Source organism: Lampetra fluviatilis, chromosome 60 (assembly GCF_964198595.1).
Source record: "Lampetra fluviatilis chromosome 60, kcLamFluv1.1, whole genome shotgun sequence".
In the NCBI taxonomy this organism is placed as follows: domain Eukaryota; kingdom Metazoa; phylum Chordata; class Hyperoartia; order Petromyzontiformes; family Petromyzontidae; genus Lampetra; species Lampetra fluviatilis.
In genome coordinates this window covers 8,398,072-8,405,985 of record NC_136334.1, presented here as the reverse complement: position 1 = coordinate 8,405,985, position 7,914 = coordinate 8,398,072, and the positions used below count along the sequence as shown (strand labels likewise).

At 58.9% G+C, this 7,914-nt stretch overlaps 1 long non-coding RNA gene across 1 annotated transcript in view; it reads right to left on the bottom strand.

Moving 5' to 3' along the window:
* Position 1: 1 nt before the first annotated feature.
* Positions 2–7,914, bottom strand: part of LOC144951020 (uncharacterized) — a 9,540-nt gene continuing 1,627 nt past the window's right edge. The window contains exon 3 of the long non-coding RNA XR_013640450.1: positions 2–45. This is a non-coding gene — a long non-coding RNA (uncharacterized LOC144951020). The remainder of the gene's footprint in view (positions 46–7,914) is intronic.

Genomic DNA, 7,914 nt, shown 5'->3' with positions numbered 1-7,914 from the left:
CCGACCGGCAGGGCGCCCCTCACTGCCGCCCCTGGGGCTCTGCGTCTGCGGGGAGAGCGGAGACCCGAGTTCGACTCCCGCTCACGGCCACCGGCGACGTTTATCTCGACCGGTCCGGGGCCTCCTTCCCCTAGGTCGACTCAGCCTCAAACGAGTACCCGGTGCGGAGGGTAAACATCGCCACTGGGGGAGACAAAGGCGGCCGGGAGTGGTGCTGGTCACCCACCCCCTCGTGTGATGTGCTGGCCTTGAAAGGTGCTCGCTAACAGCACTTGCCTGTAAAAGTCTGTCCAGGTTACATGGGGGATCTTTGTCTTTGTGTGTCCGTCTGCGTATCCAGCAATCCAGGACAGCCAGCCCCTACCCAGAGCTAGAACCCAGAGCTAGAACCCAGAGCTTGAACCCAGAGCTTGAACCCAGAGCTTGAACCCAGAGCTAGAACCCAGAGCTTGAACCCAGAGCTTGAACCCAGAGCTAGAACCCAGAGCTTGAACCCAGAGCTTGAACCCAGAGCTTGAACCCAGAGCTAGAACCCAGAGCTAGAACCCAGAGCTAGAACCCAGAGCTTGAACCCAGAGCTAGAATCCAGAGCTTGAACCCAGAGCTTGAACCCAGAGCTTGAACCCAGAGCTAGAACCCAGAGCTAGAACCCAGAGCTTGAACCCAGAGCTTGAACCCAGGCTCTCAGCTCTCAGCGCTCAGCGTCTCAGAAGAGGCCATTATCGACCCCGAAGAGCGAGACGTCCAGACCCAAGGCTCGGAAATACGAATCCCAGAATCTCAACAGCGCCGGTTTACCATCTCGGACACGGCCATGATGAAGCGCCTACTACGACTAATAAAGGTGCGCCTATTCATGCGCCTACAGTAGCCGCATTGATTCACAAATGAGAACCCGCGGCGTGCATCCTCAGCCCACTCGAGAGCCCCATTCACCGCTGGCTCAAAGCCAGCGGTGAATGCGTCACCCCCCGGGGCGCCGTGACGGGGCCGGGTAACGGCATCGACGGCAGCGTCCACGCCGAGCGAGGACGCGTGGGCAGAGGGGGAGCCCCCGGGAATCGCTGCCTGAATCACCCTGCCACTCGCCCACACCGTCTTGGGCCACCACACAACACACTCACGCACCCACGAACTCACCCACAAACCCATTCATTCACTCACCCACCCACTCACTAACTCACCTACTCTCAATACTCACTCACCCACCCACTCATTAATTCAATCACTCGCCTACTCACCCACTCACTCACTCACCCACTCTCAATTCTCACTCACCCACCCACTCATTAATTCAATCACTCGCCTACTCACCCACCCACTCACTCACTCACCCACCCACCCACTCACTCACCAACTCACTAACTCACCCACTCACTAACTCACCCACTCACTAACTCACCCACTCACTAACTCACCCACCCACTCACCCACCCACTCACTCTCTGAACCTGCAACAAAGGAGGTTGGGTTGGTGGATCACCTACAGATCGTTTTCGGCTATGGGACGACAAACTCGCTGGTTGGCAGTACAGCAAGTAGGTGTGTTGGCTCTCATCATCATCATCACCATCGTCGTCGTCGTCGCCGTCATCATCGTCATCGTCGTCACCATCATCAGGACCAATCCACCGCTACCGCCATTCCCACCGCTGCGTCCTGCCGGAGTTGCCTCGCGTGCGATCTGCGCGCCCACGTGGTTGGTGGTGGCGGCAGCAGCAGGGACTCCTCATTCACGCGAGCCGGGAGAATTTGGGCTTTTCTAAATAAAATAAAAACCCACATCGTCGATTGTACCTATTTATTTGCCTTATAATTAGAGTGGCTGGCTGGAGCAGGGGTTTGTGGCATTTATGGTTCTGCGCGAGGATAATTATTAATGTCGCGGGGTTTAAAGCCGCCGGGTAATTGTCGCGGCGAGCAACTTGGGTTGATAAATCGGCCCTGCCAACTTGGCCAAGGAAGCTCTCTGGCCATGCTGCCGAGACTGGGGGGGGGAGGGGCCGGGCGCTCTCCAGGAGGAGCGGAGCCGCGAGTTGGGCTGCTCGTGCCCGGCGGTGACTTGGGGGGAGGGGATGGGGGAGGAGGAGGGATGGGGGAGGAGGAGGGGGGGGTGGAGGAGGAGGGGGTGGAGGAGGGAGGGGATGGGGGAGGAGGGGGGGGATGGGGGAGGAGGGGGGGGGATGGGCGAGGGGGGGGGTAATGGGCGAGGAGGGGGGGGGATGGTGGAGGGGGGGGGGATGGTGGAGGGGGGGGGATGGTGGAGGGGGGGGGATGGTGGAGGGGGGGGGGATGGTGGAGGAGGGGGGGATGGTGGAGGGGGGGGGATGGTGGAGGAGGGGGGGGATGGGGGAGGAGGGGGGGGATGGGCGAGGGGGGGGTAATGGGCGAGGAGGAGGGGGGGATGGTGGAGGAGGGGGGGATGGTGGAGGAGGGGGGGTATTTAGGGACCTCGTCCACCCAGCAGTTGACAGAACAAGCCTGAAGCGGGGCCGCCCACGTGGGAGGCGGGGCCAGGGACAAACCGCCCCGCGTGGGGCCCCCTCCAACGCCTTCAAGCTAAACCAGAACCCTCACACCGCGACGTCGAAACGTGACCCACCCCCCAAAGTGCGGGGCCCGGGGCAGTCGCCTCCGATGCCGCCGTTCAGCCCTGGGGGCCACGGCTCCGAAGCGGAGGGTTTTTATCTCGCCCGGTGCGAGCTCCGCAGAGGGCAGGATGAGTTTAGTTTGTCGGAGTTAGTGTGCGCTGGTGACGCGTCACCTCAACGATAACGGTGAGGAGCAGAGCAAGTACGGCAAAGCGAAGCAAGAAACATGTTAATCGGAGCAAAAAGCAACGAATTAGGATCGCAATGATGACTAAAATAATAATGATGATGATGATGGTGATGTTTTATCTCTTTGCAGCAAGGATGCGGGTGACAAGATGCTCCTCTTCCATCATTTCGATACCGGCAATACAAATGGTCCCCAAGATGCGAGAGCTGCCAGGTGCAGCGAGAGCTGCCAGGTGCAGCGAGAGCTGCCAGGTGCAGCGAGAGCTGCCAGGTGCAGCGAGAGCTGCCAGGTGCAGCGAGAGCTGCCAGGTGCAGCGAGAGCTGCCAGGTGCAGCGAGAGCTGCCAGGTGCAGCGAGAGCTGCCAGGTGCAGCGAGAGCTGCCAGGTGCAGCGAGAGCTGCCAGGTGCAGCGAGAGCTGCCAGGTGCAGCGAGAGCTGCCAGGTGCAGCGAGAGCTGCCAGGTGCAGCGAGAGCTGCCAGGTGCAGCGTGATGCTGCTGCTAACAAGAAGCAGCACGCGTGGAGAGCGCGGCAATGCTGCTACTACTGCTGCTACTGCTACTACTGCTGCTACTACTACTGCTGCTACTACTACTATTGCTGCTACTACTACTGCTGCTACTACTACTATTGCTGCTGCTGCTGCTACTGCTGCTGCTACTGCTGCTGCTACTGCTGCTAACAAGAAGCAGCACGAGTGGATAGAGAGCGGAGTGAGTGTGGAGAGAGTGGCAATGCTACTACTACTGCTACTACTGCTGCTGATGGTGGTACTACTACTACTGCTGCTGCTACTACTACTGCTGCTGCTACTACTGCTGGTGCTGCTGCTGCTGCTACTACTACTGCTGATGATACTACTGCTGCTGATGGTGGTACTACTACTACTGCTGCTGCTGGTACTACTGCTGCTCCTGGTACTACTCCTGGTACTACTACTACTGCTGGTACTACTGCTGCTGGTACTACAACTGCTGCTGCTGCTATTACTACTGCTACGACTGCTGCTGCTGCTACTGCTGGTACTTCTACTGCTACTGCTGGTACTTCTACTGCTACTGCTGGTACTACTGCTGCTACTGCTGGTACTACTGCTGCTACTACTACTGCTGTTACTACTGCTGCTGGTACTACTCCTGGTACTACTACTACTGCTGCTACTGCTGGTACTACTACTGCTACTACTGCTGGTACTACTGCTGCTACTACTACTGCTGTTACTACTGCTGCTGGTACTACTCCTGGTACTACTACTACTGCTGCTGGTACTACTACTGCTGGTACTACTACTGCTGGTACTACAACTGCTGCTGCTATTACTACTGCTACGACTACTGCTGCTGCTGCTACTACAGCTACTCCTACTGTTACTGCTGGTACTACTACTGCTGGTACTCCTACTACTACTGCTGCTACTGCTGCTGCTGCTGGTATTACTACTGCTATTACTGCCACTACTACTGCTGCTGCTACTGCTGCTACTACTACTGCTGCTACTACTACTGCTGCTGGTACTACTACTGCTACTACTACTGCTACTACTACTACTGCTGCTACTACTACTGCTACTACTACTACTGCTGCTACTACTACTGCTACTACTACTGCTACTACTGCTGCTGCTTCTTGTTGAGGTTGGCTACAGCCGCCACTCCCTCTCCGCTCTCCGCTTCGCGCTCACCTCGATTCACCGGCCCCGTGGGCAGGAGGAGATCATGGCCGCGAGCTGCTGATGATGCTGCTGCTGATGATGATGCTCACAAGGGCGTAGGTGGCAGCAGGAGTTCTTGCTGCTGCTGTTGTTGTTGTATAGTCGATGGAGTTCGCTACCCAGCAGCGGGTCACACTCGCGGCTGATTGCGATGGTGGTGCTGTGTGATGCTGCAGGCGCCGTGTGTGCGCGTGTGTGTATGTGTGTGTGTATGTGCACGTGTGTGCGTATAGCGCAGTGCGCAGGGATTATGGCGATGCAGAGTGTGTGTGTGTGTACGTGGTGTGTGTGTACGTGGTGTGTGTGTGTACGTGGTGTGTGTGTGTACACGTGTGTGTGTGTGTACACCACCATCACCACCGCCATCACCGCCACCATCGCCACCATCACCGCCACCATCACCACCACCATCACCCACCATCACCACCAGCACCAACAACCGCCATTCGCCACTAAGTGGCGGTGACGTCACCACGACGCTTGTGCCAGGCCATGTGCACCTTGAGACCACGTGAAGTGTCGAACGCCCGCTGGCAGGAGGTCACGGGGCAGACCCAGGTGCCACGGGTCGACTGACTGAGATGACCGAGATGACTGGCTGATGCACCACCTGTGCCCCTTACTGTGCCAACTTGCTGCGCTTTAGCCACCCGGCGCTCCGCTCGTTGTTGTGAGCGTCGCTCCTCCGCCCTCCGTTGTTGCTGGAGGGCGACTACCTCCAACTGCCCAGTAGCGTCCTTCACGAGCCTCCTCCACAGAGGCCGATCTTGACACCGCTGGTATCAGTCATCGGCAAGTCCACTCACTATCACCACCATCACCATCACCACCACCATCACCACCATCACCACCACCCCCATCTGGCTTCTGGGCTTCTCTTCCCCTTGGTCACTGATCTCTGGGTGCCTCTCCAATGCCGCATCCTGCACACCACTCGTCCCACCCATCACTACCTCCTGCTGCACCCTGCACACCACTCGTCCCACCCATCACTACCTCCTCCTGCACCCTCCACACCACTCGTCCCACGCATCACCACCTCCTCCTGCACCCTCCACACCACTCGTCCCACCCATCACCTCCTCCTCCTGCACCCTCCACACCACTCGTCCCACCCATCACCACCTCCTCCTGCACCCTGCACACCACTCGTCCCACCCATCACCACCTCCTCCTCCACCCTGCACACCACACGTCCCACCCATCACCACCTCCTCCTCCACCCTCCACACCACTCGTCCCACCCATCACCACCTCCTCCTGCACCCTGCACACCACTCGTCCCACCCATCACTACCTCCTGCTGCACCCTGCACACCACTCGTCCCACCCATCACTACCTCCTCCTGCACCCTCCACACCACTCGTCCCACGCATCACCACCTCCTCCTGCACCCTCCACACCACTCGTCCCACCCATCACCTCCTCCTCCTGCACCCTCCACACCACTCGTCCCACCCATCACCACCTCCTCCTGCACCCTGCACACCACTCGTCCCACCCATCACCACCTCCTCCTCCACCCTGCACACCACACGTCCCACCCATCACCACCTCCTCCTCCACCCTCCACACCACTCGTCCCACCCATCACCACCTCCTCCTGCACCCTGCACACCACTCGTCCCACCCATCACTACCTCCTGCTGCACCCTGCACACCACTCGTCCCACCCATCACTACCTCCTCCTGCACCCTCCACACCACTCGTCCCACGCATCACCACCTCCTCCTGCACCCTCCACACCACTCGTCCCACCCATCACCTCCTCCTCCTGCACCCTCCACACCACTCGTCCCACCCATCACCACCTCCTCCTGCACCCTGCACACCACTCGTCCCACCCATCACCACCTCCTCCTCCACCCTGCACACCACACGTCCCACCCATCACCACCTCCTCCTCCACCCTCCACACCACTCGTCCCACCCATCACCACCTCCTCCTGCACCCTGCACACCACTCGTCCCACCCATCACCACCTCCTCCTCCACCCTGCACACCACACGTCCCACCCATCACCACCTCCTCCTCCACCCTGCACACCACACGTCCCACCCATCACCACCTCCTCCTCCACCCTCCACACCACTCGTCCCACCCATCACCACCTCCTCCTGCAGCCTGAACACCACTCGTCCCACCCATCACCACCTCCTCCTCCACCCTGCACACCACACGTCCCACCCATCACCACCTCCTCCTCCACCCTCCACACCACTCGTCCCACCCATCACCACCTCCTCCTGCAGCCTGAACACCACTCGTCCCACCCATCACCACCTCATCCTCCACCCTGCACACCACACGTCCCACCCATCACCACCTCCTCCTGCACCCTCCACACCACTCGTCCCACCCATCACCACCTCCTGCTGCTGCTGCCAACCTCCTCGTCGATGTTTCCCCTCGCCAAACGGCGCTGTCGGCGTGAAGTTTGGTGAAGTTTGGTGAAGTTTGGTGAACCACCGCCACCCTCACGGCCAACACGGCTCGAGGGAGGCCTCCATCCAGCAGTTGACTGACAAGTGGCCGAACACCGCCGTCGTCATCGTCGCCGTTGTTATTATTATTGTTACGTAACGAAGAGACAATTAAAAATAATGGCCAATTATTTATTAATCTCAGGTCAAAGTTTCAACACCACAATGTTCCCTCCGGTGACAATTAAACCAAACCCATTATTGATTTGTTTAATGAACCCGCGGTTAGCTCCTATTACAGCCCTTTAAATTGGATGGTGTGGTAAAGTGCGGGTGATCTCACCTCCTCCAACACGTCCGGTCAGAGACACCCTGAGATAGACACAGCCAGTCCTAGGGCTTGCCCCCAGCATCTCAGCCGTGCCGGCTCAACGTCACGGACACGGCCATTCTGAACCTCCTCCCCCTGGGCCATCTCCCGTCCACTTCCCTCACGCCACAGGCCTCGTGCAGCAACAAGCCGCTGAGCGCGGCAGAGGTGGCCAAAGAACCCCCGTGTGCCCATGGCGCTTCCGCCAGCAGTGGCGTGAGCAAAGGACGCCGGGTTCGGAGGTCGGGCTCAGAGGTCGGGTTCAGAGGTCGGGCTCAGAGGTCGGGCTCAGAGGTCGGGCTCAGAGGTCGGGTTCAGGGTTCAGAGGTCGGGCTCAGAGGTCGGGTTCAGGGTTCAGAGGTCGGGCTCAGAGGTCAGGCTCAGAGGTTGTAATTGAGCTTTCGAGTGTTTTCCCAGTGGGAGGTTCAAGCAGTCCACACACACACGTCGAATACAAACACAACCCATCAGCACTTCCTAAAGAACTGCATTGTCGTTACTCTTGTCTGAGGTCACCATCATCCAGCAGTGGATTGTGAGAAGAGCTGCACACGTGGAATGTGCGTGAAGCGAGGCTACGCAACATCCAGGACTATTATTATTGCTGCTGCTGCTGTTGTTGTTGTCC